This window comes from Mustela erminea, chromosome 15 (genome assembly GCF_009829155.1).
Source record: "Mustela erminea isolate mMusErm1 chromosome 15, mMusErm1.Pri, whole genome shotgun sequence".
Lineage (NCBI taxonomy): Eukaryota > Metazoa > Chordata > Mammalia > Carnivora > Mustelidae > Mustela > Mustela erminea.
The window spans coordinates 45,684,405-45,708,042 of record NC_045628.1 but is presented as its reverse complement, the minus strand read 5'-3'; the positions used below and the strand labels follow the sequence as shown (position 1 = coordinate 45,708,042).

General features: G+C 36.0%; 1 long non-coding RNA gene across 1 annotated transcript; it reads left to right on the top strand.

The window, feature by feature from the left end:
• The first annotated feature begins 14,196 nt into the window (after positions 1-14,196).
• LOC116574406 lies at positions 14,197-23,380 on the top strand. The gene is made up of 3 exons (XR_004279271.1): positions 14,197-14,226; positions 19,615-19,725; positions 22,638-23,380. It is a non-coding gene; the product is annotated as an uncharacterized LOC116574406 (long non-coding RNA).
• The last annotated feature ends 258 nt before the right edge of the window (positions 23,381-23,638 follow it).

Below are 23,638 nucleotides of genomic sequence, written 5' to 3'. Positions count from 1 at the left end.
GAAATGGCAAATAATACAAGAAATCCTTAAGGTTATAAACATTTTTTAATAAGTCTGTTAAAAGGATTCATGGAACCCTGGTTCATAGAAAATTGACCTAAAATGGTCAATACCAGGGCATATCCTAGTGAAGTTACTAAGCTAATGATTTTATAGCCACCCAGATTCTCCTTCAAGACCTTGAGAAATATTTTAAACACATAAGAACTCAAGAAGTAAGAATGCCCATGAGCCTCTACTGAGGAAGTTAATGGAGGATAAATTTTATCAACCAAGGAAGACTAGGGAAACAAAAGTAAAAAAAACTTGCAGTGCCAATTAAATATATTTAACTGTAGAACCAAATAAGACTAGAATAAACAAATAAGACTAGAATGACAGAAATAAGTCACATACGTCCTTACAATTTGCAAATTAAGTAGTTAAGCAAATAGGAAGAATCAGGGTAGAAAGAGATAGATTGCCCCATCATAGTATCTGGAAGTCAAAGGATATTACTTCAAGTTGCCAATCAAATACTGGAAATAAAAGAAAATTTAACAAACACTAAGAAATATAATTTTATTGACTCATAATGGAACACAAAGGGACAAAAAGAAGGGAGGGGAATATTTTAATAGTATCATTGATCCTCATAGGAAACTAATAGTGTCTAAAGAAATAAAGGTAAATAGAGAAATAAAAATTTAGACCTTTTTAAGCAACAAATAACTACATACACTCAAAAATAAACAAATTACATTGGAAAGACTTTTAAAAACTACTATGATCAGATACTATAACATAGAACAATATGACAGAAGGGCAAATGTATCTATTATATTGATAAATGTAAATGCTTAACCCACCTATTAAAGGAAAAAATATTTCAAGGTTAGAGACCAAGAAAAACTTTGTTCTGTATACAGAAGACATCTAAAACTTTCAAAAGAGTTGAACTTGAAGAAGGTCTTGAGAAGTCAAAATCAGATAAAATGGAATTCAAAATAAAAGGAATTATATAATTCCTTTATAATGCCAAAGGGGACATTTGATAGTGAAGATATAAAAGTTATAAAGATCTATACACCAATCAATATAGCAGTGACATTCATAAAGCACAAATGATAGGAATTACAAGGAGAAATAGACCAAAAAAAAAAAAAAAAAAAGAAGGAGAGTAAGTTCTAAAAGACTTGAGCATCATTATTAAATAAATCTCTTTTATGCATGATGAACTGTGTTCCTGAAAATATAAAATCCACCTTGTTTTCAAATACCTAAGGAGTAGTCATGGAAATTGATTATAATTAGACTGAAGAGTAACCTCCAACCAATAAATTTGATTACAATTGAATAAAACTAGAAATAAATAAGAAAATAAAAGTCCTTTCATCTGGTAATTTTAAAAAATTGTAAACAATTAGGTCATGGGTCAAAGAAGAGCTATAAACTAAAATTGTAGAATTTAAAAAATATAATAATAACTATAATAGAAATATTATATCACAGTGCTAAAAAAAGTCATAGCCCTAAATATGTTAATTCCTTTTAAAAAAAGGAAATAAAAATAAATGAATTAAACTAGCAATTTAAAAAGTTTGAAAAAGAAAAAGAAAATAAACTGAAAGAAAATAGAATCAATGGATTTTAAGAATAGAAAAATAAAACTAATTGAGGAAAAATAAACCTGAGGAAAAAAATAGAATAAACAAATTAACTTAATCAAGGAAAAATAGGGAAAGTTTAACTACATAGATTAAGAAATGACAGTAGGAAAATAACTCCAAAAAGGAGGACAAAGAATTCTGAGATTACTCTGCTCAACTCTATGTAAATAAAATGAAAAACCTAGAAGAAATGAATAAATTACCATAAAAATGATAGAGTATATAAGCAGACCAATTTCCAAGAAAAAAATAGCAGTTGCTGAAGCATGATCTTCTAAAAACATTACCAGGTCCAGGCAATTTTACAGGAATTTCATAAAACCTTTTAAAAAAGAACTCCAATGCTATTGAATTATTTCAAGAAAATAAAAATTCCAAGTCTATTTTTTTCATAAATTTGCAATGTCTGTATAAATTTAACACAAAAGTAGGACACATATAGAACACTTGAACTAATGGAATACATATTTTATGTCTGGTTAGGATTCAAATCAGTTTCTTCTCAAGTTAATTAGTTAATTTCTAGTTTAATGTGATCCCAGTAAAGTACAACAGATTTATTTCTCCTAGACAAGTTGTTCCCAAGTCTTACCCTGAAAAACTAAAAAGCAAAAAAAAAACACAAAAATTCTTTTAAAAAAATAGTGAGGTAGAACTACTCTTACCTCATAGTAAAGATTCCTGCCCCTTATACACTTCCTGTATAATCCTCTTCATTTGACTATGGACAGGACCTGTAAATATGATGGGTGTCACTGCTGTGGTTAGATTAGATTAAATCAGAAAAAGTGAGTAGTTTGGGCTGATGTGATTAAGGTGTTTAATCAGTTGGCTTTAAAATAATCAAAATGAAGTTTGTCCTGGGTGGGCCTGACCTAATCAGGTGAATCCTTTAACAGAAAGCTTAGATGTCAGAGAATCTTCTGTTGGCCTTGAAGAAGCAAACCTCCCTGTTGTGGGAGGTCCTCTGGGAGGGAGCACTCAGCAAGGAATTGCAGGGAACTTTCAGGGTTGGGAGTGGCCTACAGCTATAATAAGAAAGAGGATTCTCAGCCCTATAATCACAAGGAAGTGAACTCTGTCAATAACCAATTTGAAAGAGAACCCCAAATTCTAGAACGGGTCACAGCCTGGCTCACACATAATTTCAGCCTTGGGAGACCCTGAGCAGAGGATCCAGTAAAGCTACATTTAGCCTCTTGACTCATTAAAACTGTGCCATAATAAATATATGTTGCAAATAGTCACTGAGTTGTGGTAGTTGTGATGGTTTCTTATACAGAAAGAGGTATCAAATATATATCTAAAATTCTAAATTCCTAAATATAAAAAATGAAATTATAGAGTAGAACAGGACATAAATATATATGAACATCAAAAATTAGTAACATTTTAAGGACTTTATTGTTTTCCAGTGAATGTGGAATTTTCTAGCCTAGAGGTACCAGAAGTGAAAATCTCTGACAATTTAGAAACTAGCAATGAGAACGTCCTAAGGGGCGAAAAAACCTCTGTGGGTTATAACCAACTCTGTATTTTAAATAAATAATATATACAACTAAAACATGGGGAGGGAGACCCAAAAACATAAACATAAAGAAAGCAGGAAAACTGGCACGTGAAAAGATGCTCAACATCATTCATCATCACGCAAATACAAATCAAAACTACAATGAGTATCACCTCACACCAGTCAGAATTACTAAAATTAACAACACAGGAAACAACAGATGTTGGGAAGGATGTGGTGAAAGGGGAACACTCTTACACTGCTGGTGGGAATGCAAACTGGAGCAGCCACTCTGGAAAATAGTATGGAGGTTCCTCAAAAAGTCAAAAATTAAACTACCCTACAATCGGCAATTGTGCTACTAGGGATTTTCCCAAAGGTTACAAAAATACTAATTTGAAGGGATACATGCATCTTGATGTTTTTAGCAACATTATTACAATAGCCAAATTATGACATTATTATAATAATATATACATATATATTACTACATATGTATAATTGTATATATACATAAACATATACATATGTGTGTATATACACATATATATGTATATTCATATATATGTATATATGAATATTACTCAGCCACAAAAAAGAATGGAATCTTACCATTCGCAATGACATGAATGGAGCTAGAGTGTACTCTAAACAAAATAAGTCAGAGAAAGACAAATACCATATGATTTCACTCATATGTAGAATTTAAGAAACAAAACAGATAAACGTGGTGGAGGAAAGGGGAGGAGAGAGACAAACCAAAAAAACCACTCTTGATCGTAGAGAAAAAAACAGTCCAGAGTTACTGGAGGAGAGGTGGGCAGGGTGATGGGTTAAATGGGTGATAAGTTTTAGGGAAGGCACTTGCTATGATAAGCACTTGCTATGATAAACCCTTATATGTAAGGGTTGATCACTAAATTCTACACCTGAAACTATTACACTGTGTGTTAACTAACTGGAATTGAAATAAAAACTTGAAAGAAAGAGAAAGTGGGAAAAATTAATTAATAAATCTATCAAGAAAATAGATTAAATTAAAAAGAGGAACAATATTATAGACAAAATAAAAAATAGAATTGACATGTAAAGTCTTAAGGCTGATAAGGTAGGCAAACATCAAATAAGTCTGATCAATGAAAAAAGAAAGAGAAATATATATCATTAGTAAAGAAGAAATATGACTACAAATGCAAAGAAAAATCTTTAAATAGTGATAGAATTCCAAGTACTAATCCATCAGACAACAGAATGAGAAAAGAGATCCTATTAAAAATAGCAATAATTTTGGGACGCCTGGATGGCTCAGTGGGTTAAAGCCTCTGCCTTTGACTCATGATCCCAGGGTCTTGGGATGGAGCCCCACGTCGGGCTCTCTGCTCAGCGGAGAGCCTGCTTCACCCTCTCTCTCTCCCTCTGCCTGCCTCTCTGCTTGCTTGTGATCTTTGTCAAATAAATAAGTTTTTTAAAAAATGTAAAAATAAAAAATAAAAATAGCAATAATTAAAAAAAAAATAACAATAATAGGGGTGCATGGGTGGCTCAGTGGGTTAAAGTCTCTGCCTTCAGCTCAGGTCATGATCCCAGGGTCCTGGGATAGAGCCCCGCATCAGGCTCTCTGCTCAGCGGGGAGCCTGCTTCCCTTCCTCTCTCTCTGCCTGCCTCTCTGCCTGCTTGTGATCTCTCTCTGTCAAATAAATAAATAAAGCTTTAAAAAAATAGAAATAATATATATTTATAATAATATAACATATATGATATATCTATAGCTATATATCTCCTAGGAAGAAGCCTAAAAAGAAAGGGAGAAAAGAAAGCAAAGCCTATTAAGAAGATACGCTGTGCTCCTGAATGGGAGGACTTTACTTTGTAAATATGACAATTTTATAAAATTATATATTCAATACAATTTCAACCAAAATTCCATTTGAAGTTGAAGGGTTAAATTAAGAAATTAAAAAGTTAATAATAGTAATGAAGCATACCATGTGCCAGGAATCATGCTGAGTATTTCATAATTATCTTACTCTTACACACTTTGAGGTAGATACTACTCTTATTATCTCATATTTGCAGATGAAGTGGTTGAATTTTAGAAACACTAGAAAGCATATAAATAAGAGGATCAGCCTGGTTTAACCCATGTTGTCTGAACTCAAGGCCATTCTTTTGACCACCACACAGACTGCCTCAAGTTGACATTGCTGGCAAAAGGATGGACTTATTGGTAACTGGTAATGAGACAATTGACTTATGATTTGAAAAAGAATAAAGTTGAATACTTACCTCTCACCTGACAGCAAAACAAGTTTCAGAGAATATAAACCAAAATACAAATAGATAAATATCCATATAATTTTAAGGAAGAAAAAGTATTTCTAAGCCTAGCACTAAAGATAGTAACTTAAAAATTTAAACTTCTATGCAGTAATAAATACATAAACAAAATTAAAGCCCAATGACAAATTTAAAGTATCAATAGAAATATAGGAGAAAAATTTTGCAATCTGATAGACAAAAAAGGTAATATCTTAATGTATAAAGAGCCTTTCAAATCAATAAGTAAAAGATAAAGAACTCAGTTTTGTAAACTTCAGTGCTTCTTAGAAACATCTTAATAAGTTTATGATGGGGGCAAGGTTGATAACTTGGTACAGAAATATAGATAGCTTGGGGCACCTGGGCGGCTCAGTCAGTTAAGTGTCTGCCTTCTGCTCAGTTCATGATCCTGAAGTCCCGGGATGGAGCCCTACAAGGGGTAGGGGTGTGGAAATTTATGCTCCGCAGAGAGTCTGCTTCTCCCTGTGGCATTCCCCACTCTCGTGTTCTCTCTCTCAAATGAATAATTAAAATCTTAAAAAGAAAAGAAAAGAAAAGAAAAGTAGAGAGCTGTTGTTAAATACATGGAAGGTATATGGGTGGGCAGGGGATTTACGAGGATTTCAAATTATTCAGAAAATATCCAGCGAGTACAGTTACTCCTTCAGTTAGTCACTAAACTGATGTTTATCAAGTCTGTACTCTGTACCAGGAGCTAAGGTACAGCGGTGAATAAGACATGGAGCATAGATTCCAACTGTGGGAAACTGCTTTGAATGCTGTTGAGAAGTCAAGGAAGAGAAAAGTGAACGCTTTGGCAATTGGAAGATATTGGGACTCTCAAAAGTCAGTGTCAGGCAGTGAGGGGAACAGAAGCCCAACCAGAAGTTCACTTCCTCTCAGTTTTATCATTCTGAAGGAAGGAAACCTCAGCTCCTGGGAAGGGTTTCCAGGGGATTATCTTGAGTCACTAGTCCATTGCACTATAGCAGGGAGGTGTGGTGGCATAAACAGCCAGGCATGGGCTGAATGCTTCTGCCTGGATACATCACTGCATCTGGGGAAGTCAATTCATGGAGCAAGAGTCTATAGCAAGATACCTCCCTGCATCCCAACACACAAAGTGTACAATCTTTTTTCTATATCTAAAACAAGTAAAATACAATAAAGTATGAGTCAGAGGAGCAAAAATTTAGGTAATATGTAACTATGGCCAAGGATCAGGGTTAATCTCAGCTTTAGGATACAAAACTCTATAAATGACAACAGAAAGTTTAAGCACTTAACATTCTTTTTTTTTTTTTTTAAAGATTTTATTTATTTATTTGACAAACAGAGATAACAAGTAGGCAGAGAGGCAGGCAGAGAGAGAGGGGGAGGCAGGTTCCCAGTCAAGCAGAGAGCCTGATGCAGGCATCGATCTTGGGACCCTGAGATCATGACCTGAGCTGAAGGCAGAGGCTTAACCCACTGAGCCACCCAGTTGCCCCAGCACCTAACATTCTTGATTTATCATCTCCTTGTAACAATAGTTTTTCTCATAGCTAAGAACTGGAAACAACATAAAGTGTCCATCAATGGATGAATAGATAAAGAGGATGTGGTATATACACACAATGAAATACTACTCAATGTTAAAAAAGAATGAAATCTTGCCATTTGCGACAACATGGATGGACCTTAAAGGTATTATGCTGAGTGAAATACATCAGATGGAGAAAGACAAATACCATATGATTTCACTCATATGTGGAAAGCAAACAACAATAATAACAACAACAAATGAACAAAGAAAATAAAATAAAAACAAATTCACAGATACAGAAAACAGATTTATAGTTAACAGAATGGAGAAGGATCATGGAAGATGCGTGAAGTGGATGAAATGAGCCAATTTTATGGTGATGGATGGTAACTAGACTTTTATTGGACATCATTTTGTAGTGCATAAAAATGTCAAATTACAGTGTTATACAATTGAAACTTATACAACGTTATATACCAATTTTATCTCAATAATAAAAAAGGATAGTTTTTTCTCATTATATTTAATCTGGATTCAACATAATTTGATTCACTGATCATATCATAAGCTTATCTAATTCTTATTTTCAGGTATCATCCTTTAATATATTGTGAACCATGTGTTTAACTAAGTGTAGAGAATTGTAAAATGAAGATAATAGAGTGGTTAATTTGAACACAATAAGTATAAGTTAGGTTTTAACAGTCCTACAGTGAATACAAGTATTTCTCTGAATTATCTCTTAGAGTTAGACTTATCCCATTTAGTTATAACATATTTAATCTACTTTTAAATGAGTTAAGAACTCCAAATTTTTCAATTTTGTTTCAAAAGTTAGGCGAATTTGTTTGAGAAGTCAAGACAGTTAAATAGAAATGATTATATTAGTCAGTCTATATGAAAGGTAACTCTCCATGTTTGTACCTTACAAATGTTAATTCTGTTTAACCAATGAATGATAATTCTACTTAGCAACACTTTCTTCTTTCCATTTTTAAAACTTAAGAAAAGATAAATTTAATTCTGAGTAAATTGCTCTAAACTAAACATGATGCTTGGAACATTTATCACTTATATTCAGAAAAACTCATGGTAAAGAAAGTAATAACTAACTTGCGTCAAATAGGTTCTTACACATGTTCTGCATTCCATCTCTTGGCTCAAGAACCAAATGAGAGTGGGGGAAGGAGAAAATAAGAGACATAGAACATCCTACAGAAATTAACTATTGGGATTATTTTATTCTTTTATAGAACCATGGGATGGAAAAAAAGTTATGATTTCCCACATACTGATTATTGTCCTAACATATGGCTATTGTTGGGGATAAATTATTACTTATTATTTTTTATTCACAAGGTGAAAATTTTTATTTTATTTATCTTTTTGTTCTATTTTTTATTAATTATTTTTATTAAATATAATGTATTATTAGTCCCAGGGGTAAAGTCTGTGAGTCATCAGGCTTACACATTTCACGGCACTCACCATAGCACATCCCCTGCCCAATGTCCATCACCCAACTACCCTCTCCCTAGTCCTCCACCCCCCAGCAACCCTCAGTTTGTTTTTCTGAGATTAAGAGTCTCTTATGGTTTGTCTCCCTCCAGCTCCCATCTTGTTACATTTTTTCTTTCCTACCCCCCAAACCACCTACTTTGCTCTCAAATTCCTCATATCAGTTGATCATATGATAACTGTCTTCCTCTGATTGACTTATTCTGCTCAACATAATACCCTCTAGTTCCATCCACGGCATTGCAAATGGCAAGATTTCATTTCTTTTGATGGCTCTATAGTAATCCGTTGTGTATATATATACTACCTCTTCTTTATCCATTCATCTGTCGTTGGACATATAGGTTCTTTCCATAGTTTGATTATTGTGGACATTGCTGCTATAAACATTCAGGTGCACCTGCCCCTTCGGATCACTACATTTGTATCTTTAGGGTAAATACCCAGTAGCGTGACTGCTGGGTCGTAGGGTAGTTCTATTTTCAACCTTTGAAAGTTTTTGAGGAACCTCCATGCTGTTTTCCAACAGCTTGCATTCCCACCAAGTATAGGAGGATTCCCTTTTCTCTGCATCCCTGCCAATGTCTGTCATTTCTGAGTTGTTAATTTTAGCCATTCTGACTGGTGTGAGGTGGTGTCTCATTTTGATTAGTATTTCCCTGATGCCCAGTGATATTGAGCACTTTTTCATGAATCTGTTGGCCATCTGGATGTCTTCTTGGCAGAAATGTCTGTTCATGTCCTCTGCCCATTTCTTGATTGGATTATTTGTTCTTTGGGTGTTGAGCTTGATAAGCTCTTTATAGATTTTGGATACTAGCCCTTTAACTGATATATCATTTGTGCATATCTTCTCCCATTCTGTAAGTTGTCTTTTGATTTTTTTACTATTTCCTTTGCTGTGCAAAAGCTTTTGATCTTGATGAAGTCCCAATAGTTTGTTTTTGCCCTTGCTTCCCTTCCCTTTGGCGATGTTTCTAGGAAGAAGTTGCTGTGGTTGAAGTCGAAGAGGTTGCTGCCTGTGTTCTCCTCAAGGATTTTCATGGATTCCTTTCTCACATTGAGGTCTTTCATCCATTTTGAGACCATAAGGAAATGGTCCAGTTTCATTTTTCTGCATGTGGTGGCCCTTTTCCCAGCACCATTTGTTGAAGAGATTGTCTTTTTTCCATTGGACATTCTTTCCTGCTTTGTCAAAGATTAGTTGACCATATACTTGAGGATCTATTTCTGGGCTCTCTATTCTGTTCCATTGATCTATGGGTCTATTTCTGTGTCAGTACCAGGCTGCCTTGAGGATGACAGCTTTGTAATAGAACTTGAAGTCTGGAATTGTGATACCACAAACTTTGGCTTTCTTTTCCAACATTCCTCTGTCTATTTCTGGTTCCTTATAAATTTTAGGATTATTTGTCTCATTGTTTTGAAAAAAAATTGATGGTATTTTGATAGGGGTTGCATTAAACGTGTAGATTGCTTTAGATAGCATAGACATTTTCACAATATTTGTTCTTCCAATCCATGATCATGAAACATTTTTCCATTTTTTTATGTGTCGTCTTCAATTTCTTTCATGAGTACTTTATAGTTCTCTGAGTACAGACTCCTTGCCTCTTCAGTTAGTTTTATTCCTAGGTATCTTATGGTTTTGGGTGCATTTGTAAATGGGACCAACTCCTTAATTTCTCTTTCTTCTGTCTTGCTGTTGGTGTATAGAAATGCAACTGATTTTTGTACATCGATTTTATATCCTGATACTTTACTGGATTCCTGTATGAGTTCTAGCAGTTTTGAAATGGAGTCTTTTATGTTTTCCACATAAAGTATCCTATCACCTGCAAAGAGTGAGAGTTTGACTTCTTCTTTGCTGATTTGGATGCCTTTAATTTCTTTTTGTTGTCTAATTACTGAGGCTAGGACTTCTAGTACTATGTTGAATAGCAGTGGTGGTAGTGGACATCCCTGCCATGTTCCTAGCCTTAGGGGAAAAGCTCTAATAGATGGTTTTGATGATATTGAGGTATGTATCCTTTATCCCTACACTTTGAAGAATTTTGATCAAGAAAGGATGCTGTACTTTGTCAAATGCTTTTCAGCATCAATTGAGAGTATCATATTGTTCCTGTTCCTTCTTTTATTAATGTAGTGTATCACATTGGTTGATTTGCAGATGTTGAACCAACCTTGCAGCCCTGGAATAAATCCCACTTGGTCATGGTGAATAATCCTTTTAATGTACTGTTGGATCCTATGGGCTAATATTTTGGTGAGAACTTTCGCATCTGTGTTCATCAAGGTTATTGGTCTGTAATTCTTTTTGATGGGGTCCTTGTCTGGTTTTGGGATCAAGGTAATGCTGAGTTCATAAAATGAGTTTGGAAGTTTTCCTTCCATTTCTATTTTTTGCAACAGTTTCAGGAGAATGTGTATTAATTGTTCTTTAAATGTTTGGTAGAACTTCCCTGGGTAGACTTCTGGCCATGGGCTCTTGGTTTTTTGTGAGATTTTTGATGATTGGTTCAATCTCCTTACTGGGTTACGGTCTGTCAGGTTTTCTATTTCTTCCTCTTTCAGTTTTGGTAGTTTATACATCCCTAGGAATGCATCCCTTCCAGACCATCAAATTTGCTGGTGTAGAGTTGCTCATAATATGTTCTTACAATTGTTTGTATTTCTTTGGTGTTGGTTGTGATCTCTCCTCCTTCATTCATGATTTTATTAATTTGGGTCCTTTCTCTTTTTTTGGATAAGTCTGGCCAGGGGTTTGTCAGTCTTATCAATTCTTTCAAAGAACCAGCTCCTAGATTTGTTGATTTGTTCTACTGTTCTTTTGATTTCTGTTTCATTGGTTTCTGCTCTGATCATTATTTCTCTTCTCCTGCTGGGTTTAGGCTTTCTTTGTTGTTCTTTCTCTAGCTCCTTTAGATGTAGGGTTAGGTTGTGTATTTGAGACCTTTCTTGTTTCTTGAGAAAGGTTTGTATCACTATATATTTTCCTCTCAGGAGCACCTTTGCTGTGTCCCATAGATTTTGAACAGTTGTTTTCATTTCATTTGTTTCCATGAGTTTTTTCAATTCTTCTTTAATTTCCTGGTTGACCCATTCATTCTTTAGTAGGATACTCTTTGGCCTCCATGTATTTGAGTTCTTTCCAACTTTCCTCTTGTGATTGAGTTCTAGCTTCAGAGCATTGTGATCTGAAAATATGTGGGAGTGATGCCTTTTGGTACCAGTTGAGACCTGATTTGTGACCCAAGATGTGATCTAGTCTGGAGAATGTTCCATGTGCACTAGAGAAGAATGTGCATTCTGTTGCTTTGGGATGGAATGTTCTGAGTAAATCTGTGATGTCCATCTGGTCCAGTGTGTCATTTAAAGCCTTTATTTCCTTGTTGATCTTTTGCTTAGATGGTCTGTCCATTTCAGTGAGGGGATTGTTAAAATCCCCTACTATTTATTGTGTTATTATTGATGTGTTTCTTTGATTTTGTTATTAGTTGGTTTATATAATTTGCTGCTCCCATGTTAGGGGCATACATATTTAAAATTGTTAGATCTTCTTGTTGGACAGACCCTTTAAGTATGATATAGTGTCCTTCCTCATCTCTTATTACAGTCTTTGGCTTAAAATCTAATTGATCTGATATAAGGTTGCCACCCCAGCATGGTAAGTTATTTTCCAGCCCCTCACTTTAAAAATGGAGGCATCTTTGGGTCTAAAATGAGTTTCTTGTAGACAGCATATCGATGGGTCTTGGTTTTTTATCCATTCTGATTCTCTGTGTCTTTTGATTGGGGCATTTAGTCCATTTACATTCAGGGTTACTATTGAAAGATGAATTTAGTGCCATTGTATTGCCTGTAAGGTGACTATTACTGTGTAATGTTTCTGTTCCTTTCTGGTCTACTACTCTTAGGCTCTCTCTTTGCTTACAGGACCCCTTTCAATATATCCTGTAGGGCTAGTTTGGTTTTTGCCAATTCTTTTAATTTTTGTTTGTCCTGGAAGGTTTTTGTCTCCTATTTTCAATGTAGCCTAGCTGGATGTAGTACTCTTGGCTGCATATTTTCCTCGCTTAGTGTTCTGAATATATCATGCCAGTTCTTTCTGGCCTGCCAGGTCTCTGGATAAGTCTGCTGCCCATCTAATACTTCTACCATTGTATGTTACAGATTTCTTGTTCTGAGCTACTTTCCAGATTTTCTCTTTGTCACTAAGAATTGTAAGTTTTACTAATAGATAATGGGCTGCAGACCCATTTTTATTGATTTTTGAATGGGTTCTCTGTGCCTCCTGGATTTTGATGCTTGTTCCCTTTGCCATATTAGGGAAATTCTCTACTATAATTTGCTCCAATATACCTTCTGCCCTCCTCTCTCTTTCTGCTTCTACTGGGATCCCAATTATTCTAATATTGTTTCATCTTATGGTATCACTTATTTCTTGAATTATCTCCTCATGGTCCAGTAGTTGTGTGTCTCTCTTTTGCTTAGCTTCTTTATTCTCCATTATTTGGTCTTCTATATCACTAATTCTCTCTTCTGTCTCATTTATCCTAACAGTAAGAGCCTCTACTTTTTTATTGCACTTCATTAATAGCTTTTTAAATTTCAAATTGGTTAGATTTTAGTTTTTATTTCTCCAGAAACGGATTTTATTTCTCCAGAAAGTGTTTCTCTTATATCTTCCAGGCCTTTTTTGAGCCCAGCTAGCACCTTGAGAATCATCATTCTGAATCTATTTCTGACATATTACCAATGTCCATATTGATTAGGTCCCTAGCCATTGGTACAGTCTCTTGGTTTTGTTTTTGTTTTTTTTGGTAGTGAGTTTTTTGCCTTGTCATTTTATCCAGATAAGAATATATGAATAAATAAAATACTAAAATACGAAATACTAAAATACTAAAAGGGTGGCAAAGACCCCAGAAAAATGTATGCTCACCAAATAAGAGACCCAAAACTGGAGGGAGAAGAAAGGGGGGGGGATATAAGTAATAAATAAATAAATACATATTTTAGACTGGTGAAAAGAACAGAGGTACCCACTTAATTTTGGGTGTATTTTGGTCTCTTTGAAGAGGCTCCTTCCCAAAATTTTAAAGAAAGAAAAACATATACATACACACACACACACACACACACACACACACACACATACACAAAAAGAGTACACATGATGAAGGGATGAATATGACTGTAAAGATGAAAATTTTAAAAATTTCTAAAAAAGGAATTGAAAGATAAGTTGGTTGGAAAAGGAAAAAATAATGTGATCAAGCTGGAGACTAGAACAAAACCATGTGCTAGATTTAAGGTATTTTTTGCTCTATTAGAAGAAATCGTGTCCCAAAGTATTAAAGAAATAAAACCTATATGTATACAAACAATTAGGTTAAATACAATGAAGGGAAAAAATATGACTATAACAATGAAGGTTAAAAGGATTTTTTTTAAAAGAAAGGTATTGTTAAGATAAACTGTTTAAAAAAACATTAAAAGAAGAAAGAGGAAAAGTTAAAAAATAGAATAAGAAAAAAATTTTAAAAAGAATTAACTTTGCAAAACTAAAGGATCATGGAGGATAAGCCATGAATTCTATGCATTGCCTTTCCCTAGCTCTGGACTTCCACTGTTCTCCTTGATTGGTGAGCTTGGTCTTGGCTGGATGTTCTTGCGGATTTTCTGGGGAAGGGGCCATTGCAGTGAGTATCAAATGTCTTTGTCTGAGGCAGAATTGCGCCACTTTTGCCAGGGGCCAGGCTAAGTAATTTCCTTGGGTTCACTCTGGGTAGCTTTTGTTCCCTGGTCACTTTCCATCGAGCACTGGAGGACTGGAATGAAAATGGCGGCCTCCCAATCTCCAGCCCAGAGGAGCTGAGAGCTTGAAGCCCCACTCCTCAGTGCACGCTCAGAGAAAAATAGCCAATCAGTTTTGTCTTCCTGGTCTCTGGCTGTATTCTGTGCTCATCTGGCCTGAGACTGAGGATTTCTATCTCCAGGACATAGCCCCATTTGGAATCTCCAAACCCAGCTGATTCCTGCTGCGTGCTCCTGCACCACTTCTCCTGATGGAGGAAGAAGGGGGTCTCCCTGGAACTGCCACTTGTGGGGTCCCTGCTCAAAGAGCAGTGGTCGACTGTGCTGCAGATCACAGTTTAAGGTAACCCCAAGCTGTGAGCTCACTCCTCAGCTCCATATCTGTAGTCAGCTTCCCTGCTCTGATACCTGTGAGCTCTGCTACACTTAGAAACCCCCAATCTTTCTGTGACCCTGTGGGACCTGAGACCACACTGTCCCCATGAGGGCTACAGCCCCACTTAGCCTCTGGAGAGATGTCCCTCAGTGGAGCAGACTTTTAAAAGTTCAAATTTTGTGTTCTGTTGCTCCACTGTTTGCCGGAAGCCGGCCCCTCCCCCCACAGTCTATCTTCCCATTGCTTTGGGTTTACTTCTCTGCATGTCCTACCTCTCAGAAAGTGGTCGATTTTCTGTTTCTAGAATCACTGCTCTTCTTCTCTTCAATCTCCTGTTGGATTTGTAGGTGTTCAGAGTGGTTTAACTATCTAGCTGAACTCCTGTGACCTGATGTCATCTCGGTCTGCTACTCCTCCAACATCTTGCCAAAACCAGGAATTAATTATTCTTATACCTTAGGTCTGAATGGAAAGTCTGCTTGCCTTCTGTAGATGATTGAGTAGCAGCTAAAGGATAAAATCACAAACTGGGCAAATCACTATGGCCATTCTAGTTGTTTGGAAAAATCCTAACAGCTTCATCCTATCCACAGGTGGTGGTACAGGCCTCTATCTTACCTACAGTTTCCTCCACTGTGTACTTTAGTGCAGCTCGACCACACTTTCTGCTCTGCCCCTGCAAACACTCCATACTGCATGGCCATGGGGCCCACCCATTAGTTTCCCTTCTGCTCTGGCTCTCTGCTCAGTTATATAGACCTGTTCAACTCACCTGGGCCTCAGACCTTGCTAGACACCCAGTTTAGGTCAGTAAATATTTATTCTGTGAAACTTAATTTTAATAATGAGTTTTTGCTTCCAAGATAATTATTTAGTGTTTATAAATTTATTATTGATGTAATTAATTTTGTTGATTTTTCTTCCTGTTACAGTAGTCTTGAATTTTGTGGGTACCGTCTTGCTTGTAGCAAAATCTTTATTTACTGTGTTGTATTACCTTTAGATTTTGCTATTATCTATATATCTGCTGTCAGATTTACAATATTCAAAACGTTGGAAAGTGAACATTTGCATTAGTTCCTATTGTGCTGCGAGAAGCCACCACAAAATTAGCAACTTAAAACAACACAAATTTACTATCTTATAGTTCTGCTGGTCAAAAGTCTGAAATGAGTCTCACAGGGCTAACATTATGTGTCAGCAGATTATATTCCTTTTGGAGGCTGTAGGAGACAATCTACTCCTTACCATTTCCAGCTTATAGAAACTGCCTTTATTCCTTTATGGCCACATAATTTTTACTTCTGCTTTTGTCTTCTTCACTTCTCCTTCTTTGACCATTCCACCGTCCTCATTTTAGTTCCCTTGCAATTACATCGCGTCCACACAAGCATCCAGGACAATCTTTCATTTCAAGATCCTTAGCTTAATAACACCTACAAAATTCCTTCTTCTCTGTGAGGATTAGGGACTTTGTCCAGGGATTAGGACATGGACATCTTTGGGGAGGACTTCATTCAGGCTACCACAGAATTCATTATTGTTACATTAGACAAGCAAAGAAGTACATAAAATTGAGACCAGATTCTGAAATGTTAATTAGACTTTAATACCAAAAGACAAATGGTATAGAAATAAAGATTATTAAAATCTAACTATGAGATTATATTAAATATAGAGTTGATCTAATAATTAATAAATTTCAGGTTTAAGAAAAACCATAAACCAAACTTGGTTTGAAGCCTAGCTCTATCTAATCCAGTAACTACCCAGGGATAATGTGTTTGAGACTTTAGCTTTCTCTAGTATCAAACTGGATATTCAAACACAGTCTTCAAGCCCCAACCATGGTATTTTTTTTTTCAGTCATTTCTTTTTGAGTAGGAAAAAAAAAAATAGAAAAGTCCCAAAGGGTATATAGTGAAGGATAAGTCTCCTCTCTGTCTTTCTATCACCTACATTCTTTCAGAGATAACCAAATCACTAATTTTCTGCTTAGTCTTCCAGGAATTACTTCCTTTTTTTTAGTTGCTTCTTCCTGGAATCACTGAGGCATTAGGAAGTTAAACCATGCACACTGCCTGTTTATAAAACTGTCTCTACACCAGTTAAATAGCCATTGCACATAATTTCTATTACTAATTGAGACTCCTGCTCTCATAATCTCTGGAGTTTACTACTTAATAAAGTATGTACTGCCTGATAATCTACAGTACATCTTTTGGTATTTAGATCCTTGATCACATTTTAATTTTCTTTATTCCCCAAAAGGAACAACTGTCATGTGGATGTCAAAGCATGGGTTCCCAATGCAGCCCCTCAGCTTAAAGTTTGGCTTTTCCAATTTTAAGTTGTTTGATTTTGTTAATTGAATAACTAGTTGACTTCTTTTGTTCTGCTCTCCTCATGTGTGAAAGGGGTATAATAATAGTACTTACCTCTTAGGGTTACTATTATTATTATTTTTAATTTTATTTATATATTTGTCAGAGAGGGAGAGAGAGCACAAGCAGAAGGAGTGGCAGGCGAAGGGAGAAGCAGGCTCCCCACTGAGCAAGGAGCCCCATGCAGGACTCTATCCCAGGACCCTAGGATCACGACTTGAGCCCAAGGCAGATGCTTAACTGAATGAGCCACCGAGGTGTCCCACCTCTTAAGAGTTACTATTAAAATTAATTTAGATACTTCACAAAACACCTGCCATTTATGAAGTATTTAATAAACAGTTGTGCTTGTGGAGAACTCCAGTAAATGGGCAAGGATTATCTTCTTGCATTTGCTCTATTTTTCCTAGTTGCTAGTGATTAGTATTATTCTACTCTTAGCTAATTTGCCCAACACAAAGAAAGATTACTGGCCTATAATTCTCAAAGGTACTAAGGATAGTGATGACTAATGTTCACTGAGTATCTTTTATTGTGTACGAGATGCTGTGCTCTTGTTGCATTATCTTTTTGAGCTTTCAAAAACCTGTGAAATAAGTGGTGTTATTGCCATCATCCTCACTTCAGGGGTGGTTATCTAAGGATTAGAGACCTTGGATCACTTCCCTGAATAGTTAAGGACAGAGCCAGAATTTGAACTCAGTACAAGTTCTGTGGCCATTTACTTAATTTTTGCATTACACTGTCTCCTGACAACATTGCTTACCGTGGCATTTCACTAGTCCTTAGACCTTCACTCCCTCATTCTTTTTTCTTTTTTTTTTTAATAGAAAAAATAAGCATTTATTGAGTTCCTAGTATGTGCCGGGTACTCTCATGGGCAATAGGTATACAAAGATAATAATGTAATGTAACTATCCTGAAGCTCACAGTGGCTAACAGCTCTAAGTCACAGGTTCTGAACTACCATAACCTAACTACTACTAACTTGAGGCTAGTTACATATAGTGGCCAACACTTGACATAGTACCAGCTACTTTGCTCTTTCAAAAGACAACACAGAAAAATGAGAAGTTCCCTCCTTGTCTTTCTCTGACTGAAGCAAACAACTCATTATTCTTTCCTTATTCCACTCTGTACATGTTGTACACTGTGGTTATTAAGTGCCTATCTAGCAAGACTCCTACATTTTCATATTCTAAAACTTATCCTTGATTGTTTACATTAGTGTTTTAAAATTAAAAATTTTATTTTGAGATAGTTGCAGATTCACTTCCACTTGTAAAAAATACAGCCAAGTTCTCCAATAGAAACACCTTCCAAAACAATAGTACAATATCAAAAGTATATTTACATATTTACATTGACCAGTCCATTGACTTACCAAGTTTCCCATTTCATGTGTGCGTATGCATGCTTCTGTACATCATTGAGATACTAAGTCAAGGTTGGCTCTGGATATTTTTTTCGTCACATAATTTAATTTTTACCTGATCTTCCTCTTGAGCAATCTTTACATTTTAAAAGAAATGCTCTATCCTTTTCTGTGATAGCATCTTTGACATTGCATTATTTTAGACATGGCAATCAACCATGAAGAATTTTTTTTTCTTCCAGAAATCTGGTCTTTTAATGCATGCCACACATTTTCTTGAGCTTCCAGTGAGTTATTTTTAAATTATCTGCAGAGAGCCTGTAGCTTATTTCCTTTAAATTAATCCATGAATTTTCCCCAAATAAATGCACTTATTTTATTACATTTGTAAAATGAAGTAAATGTGCTATAGTTTTTTGGGGTTTCCCCTAAGTGACTCATATTGTGATAGCTCATATAATAGGAGTACTCTTTCAAATTTCCTATAGATAGAACTTCCTACTCTTCCAAATCTAATATAATTTATCTTTTTCCGGGCACTAGCATCACCTTTTACAATAAATCTGAGTACTACATAGAAACTCATCCTCAAAATCTCATTCACATTAGGTGTTGTCAAATTTAGTGTGTTACGGCACTCCAATTTTTCTGAGTTCTCTATAGTTTGTAGTTTGACTTATATCTCATTGTTTTTTCTCTTTCTACCCAAGCTTTTGAAATGAAAATAAAAGCAAAATTATCACCTTCAATTCCAATTCCATGTAATATAATAATTATATTACTACAAATTCTAATCTCCCCATTTTGTTTTTTAGAATTTATTAAGTCAGTACTGTTATTTTCACCATCTGATAAAAAAAAAAAGAGAGGAACCCCAGATTTCTTGATTCCTCAAACAGCAATTTAGTGCCACACAGAGTCACAGGGACATCAATTTCACGTGATACACACCTGGCAGAGACTACAAATTGTTGGCCCACAATTCATATCCTGTTTGCAGTTATTTGTTTGACCTGCATGGTATCCACCAGCAAAATTGTTGTTGTTGTTTCATAAATTTCAAGTAATTGACAAAAGCTAAACAACCAGTAGATAACACATTAAAAAATCCAGATTTCCAATTTCCCTTGAAATCTAGGCTGCCTTACAGCAATCAGCTGGAGCAGAGGGGCAGTAGCTCACTTTGGACAGGACAAGCATTCCAGTTCGCCAGAATCCCACCACTTACTCCTCTCCCCTGACCTTGAAGGTGAGTGGCATTGATCATTTATCGTGGCACTCATGCTGTGATTTTCCTTAGGCCTGGCCTGCCTGGCTCAATTTTGTTACCTTCCTCAGACCCACAGGTATTGTGATATGCAAGCCTGATGCCTGGGCTTTGGACAAAACCCTTATCTGGCCATCTGCTTGGGGCAGTAGTTGGACATTAAATCTGTGAGATCTATGAGATCCATTTCTTCAGATTATACCAGAGACGGATTGGGGTTGCGCCTGGGTCTTTCTTTGTTTGGCTTAAAGCACTGACCTTAGGTCGCTGAAATAACACCTAGAGAGCTTGGCAGAAAGAGAGCCCTATCTTTGTGGGCTGGAGAGGAGTTTTCATGTCTTCTTTTCCTGGCCCCATCCAGCCATCCAATAGACCTTCCAAAGTTAAGGCCACCTCAGTGAGGATTCTGCTGGTAAACAGCCCTCAATTGGCTCTGGATATCCCGGTACTCCAAAGGGCTACACTGTTTAAATTGGGTTGGGGTGAAGTTCCCCGACAGAAATAAACCCCATGTTCTACCTTGACATTAGTCAAAGTGAAAAAAGAGAGTGAAGAAAGCCAGCCCAGTGGCATAGGAAGGAAGGATGATGGTCTCATTTAAATTCTATTGACTATCTTTGTAATTTCCACTAAATTGTCCTTTTTTGATATCAAGTTCTATATTGTGTATACTTGGGACTCCATTTTGCCCTTTCTTCTTTTCACTAGTCAGAGTGAATGGAATTAGGGAAGAGCTCTGATTTCCCACAGAAGTTAGTAATACATTGAACCATCAAAATTTTTAAGTGTCAATTATTAAGTGTTCTCCACTTCATGTTGCTTGTGTGTATTCATAGCTTCAAAACCTTAGGCTTTTGGCCCATTAAGTACTGCAAACTTCGAATTTTGAACTGTCCTCAGGGCTTTGAGAACTGTTTGCTAGTCTCTCTATTTTGATACCTCCCAGAGAAAATATCCAACCTGCTATGGAACAGGATCATTAACTGAAGCACCCTCTATGAGAAGGAAAGTGCATAATGCTATAAATGAAGTCACCGCCATGAAATAATACAGATGTATTCTTTTCACTGAATTCTGTGCAAAAACACCGAGTCAAGCTGAGACTTCCCTGATTATATACAGGGAATGTATTTCAGAGTATCACCAGCTGGGTTTTTCAGTGGTTTAAAAGCTGCTGTGCTGTAGCATTCCAGAATAAAATAAGCAAATACCACCTACCAACCAGTCAAGTTTTTGATGCAACATCCCTTTACTTCAAAGCTTATAATGAAATTGATTTTCACTGCTTTTTCATTTCAACTTGCAAGCCCCATGAATAACTACTCTAAAATAATTTCAATTTAGGAATGTTCAGGAACTGGTGAGAAATTGATAGAGACTGTTTTATGCTTCGCCAAAAGATATTGAATAAAAATGTAAAGGAAGAACTTGCTGTCTTTAGATGAGAAGAACCATATGATAAGGAGTCAAAGAGCCAGAATTCGATTTTCCATGATAACCAGAGTAATTTAAAATTTTCTTTAATTTTCAGTGGGATTCAACCCTCAAAGAAATGAGGTCTCATTGTCTGGGGAATTGGCAGAGACTGTAAATCAGATTTGATGTGTTTTTTTCCCCCCTATAACATCACTCATTGATTATGACTATCTGATGAGATAGTCATTTTGATGACTGTCAGCAAATCATCTAGATATTTGGTAATTCCTGGAGAATAGCCAGAATTTTTTTTACTTTGCATCCAGATAGATAAAATTTTGTTCATATTTATTTTGAAAGCACGTGTGGATCCAGGTTTTGTGTGTCCTGAATCTTATACAGTTTGGAAGGGACATTTTTTTTTTTAAGAAAAAAATTATAATATTATAAATATAAAATATGATAAGAAAATATTCATTTAGAAAGTAGAAATCATGACAAATTATAAATCTCAAAAGCTTGAAACATTACAAATATCACAAAATGCAGAAAATTAACAAAATTCTTTTCATTGATGAACTTCCTGATACATGTCTCTAATATTTTTCTCTACATCTTTTAGCTGCATACTTATTGTCCCTTCATATGACAATAATTTCAGAATACAATATTTTATTCAGAGAACAGAAGGATAATTCAGGCATTTCCTTAGCATAGTTAATTTAAACTTGTTTATTCTCATTTTAAGTTTAGAAAATACTCAGCTTCATAATTGCTTGCTGATGAAGTCTATGTACAATTTTAATATTTCTTCTAAATTTGGGGAAACCTCCATTATGTTTGTTTCATAAATTCACTGTAGGATTTCAGGACGTTGCAGGTCTCCTGGGCAGTGACAGGTCCGGTAGCACTCATTAACCAATTTATCACTAAAGTCCTTGTACCACAGGCTGGGTGGGTCTGCACTGTGAGGTGTAGGAAGATTCCTGTAAGTCATTCCTACTCTGCACAGCTAGCCATAACAGCTATGTAGGGAAGTGTCTACAAGCTACATCAATACATGCCACCAAACCCAAACTAACGGTATTCCCAAATCCGTTCCCATTAGGCAAATCCCTGAAATGCCTGCAGAAGACAAAGAGGCAGTGGTTTTAACGGATTGTTGTAGAGGCCACTTTTAGGCAAATGGCTTGAGCAATGGAATATTGAAAGGGGCCATAGCGACCCCCTGGCTGAGAACAGACTGGTCCTTCAGGCCACCTACCTCAAAATACTCACGGGCCCTAAGTACCCAGTGGGCTGTGTATAACCAGGCACAGTTGCCAAAAAAGAAAGAATTCCATCCATACCACCTCGCCATACCTCCTCATCTTCCCCCTTCAAATACAGCTCGTCCCCACCGCCTGTCCTCTGCTGTCCTGTCTGGGGCTCCTTCGCAGTGTATTCAATAACCTTCTATCTACTTTTTTCTGCCTCAGGTGAATGCTTTCACCACCTGCGACACCGGCTTCCACCGAATCAGTTGGCCCACATTTGAGAGCCCTCATCTGCTTGGGAGAGACACCCCATTTAGACACCATAATTGTGATTAAGATATCCTTTTTTTCCCCCTCTGCAGATTTTATAAAACAAGTACAATAAATCCACTTTATGTCAAGGAGAAGGAACTTGAAGCCAGAGGAGTACATGGAACATTTTAGTTAATTTATCTGTTCCCTGAGAAATGTCCTCAGGGCCCTGCATGAATATGGGTGTATCCCTGGCACAGCTGATTAAGAACAAATGTTTCCTGGATTTCTATCCCATTAAGTACCTATTTTTTTTTTTCTTAAGATATAAGTTTGGTGCCTAATTTCTTTCCTTCCTGGCCTGTACAAATTCTTTGCCTTCCTCTGTTCAAACTATAGACTTTTTGAGACTACCAGCTGGGATCTGATATTTCAGAACACAACCTGGGAATTACCTGACCCTCATGTAGTAGGGGGGGGATAAAACATTCCTTATGAATCTGAGAATGGAAAAATGAAATGTTACAGAAACATACAGTTAAAAGAGAAAACGAAAATGTAACATCTTTGTCCAATAAAGGATCAAATGTATTATTTTAGGTTATAGATAATTGAATGTAAGAAACAGACACATTAATTTATGTTTGGATTATGATTTCCTGGTGTCAGCGGACACTTAATTGTTGTATGTAAATAAAGCTTTGTTGTAAACAAAATCCCATGCTCTCTCAGGACATATTTAACTTATGACTTAAACAAGAAGTCACTGGGATTGCAATAATTAGGCAAAGTGGGAGTTTCCAGTATAATTTGCATATGAAGGACACCAAAAGGTCGATTTGTTCCAAAATATTTCTATATGTGATGGCAAAAGGGATATTTTACTGGAGCATGTCCTTCTCCTCTTATGGTAATATAAATTAATTATATGAGGTATTTGTCATCTTGATTTCTGTAGAGACAGGTCTGAG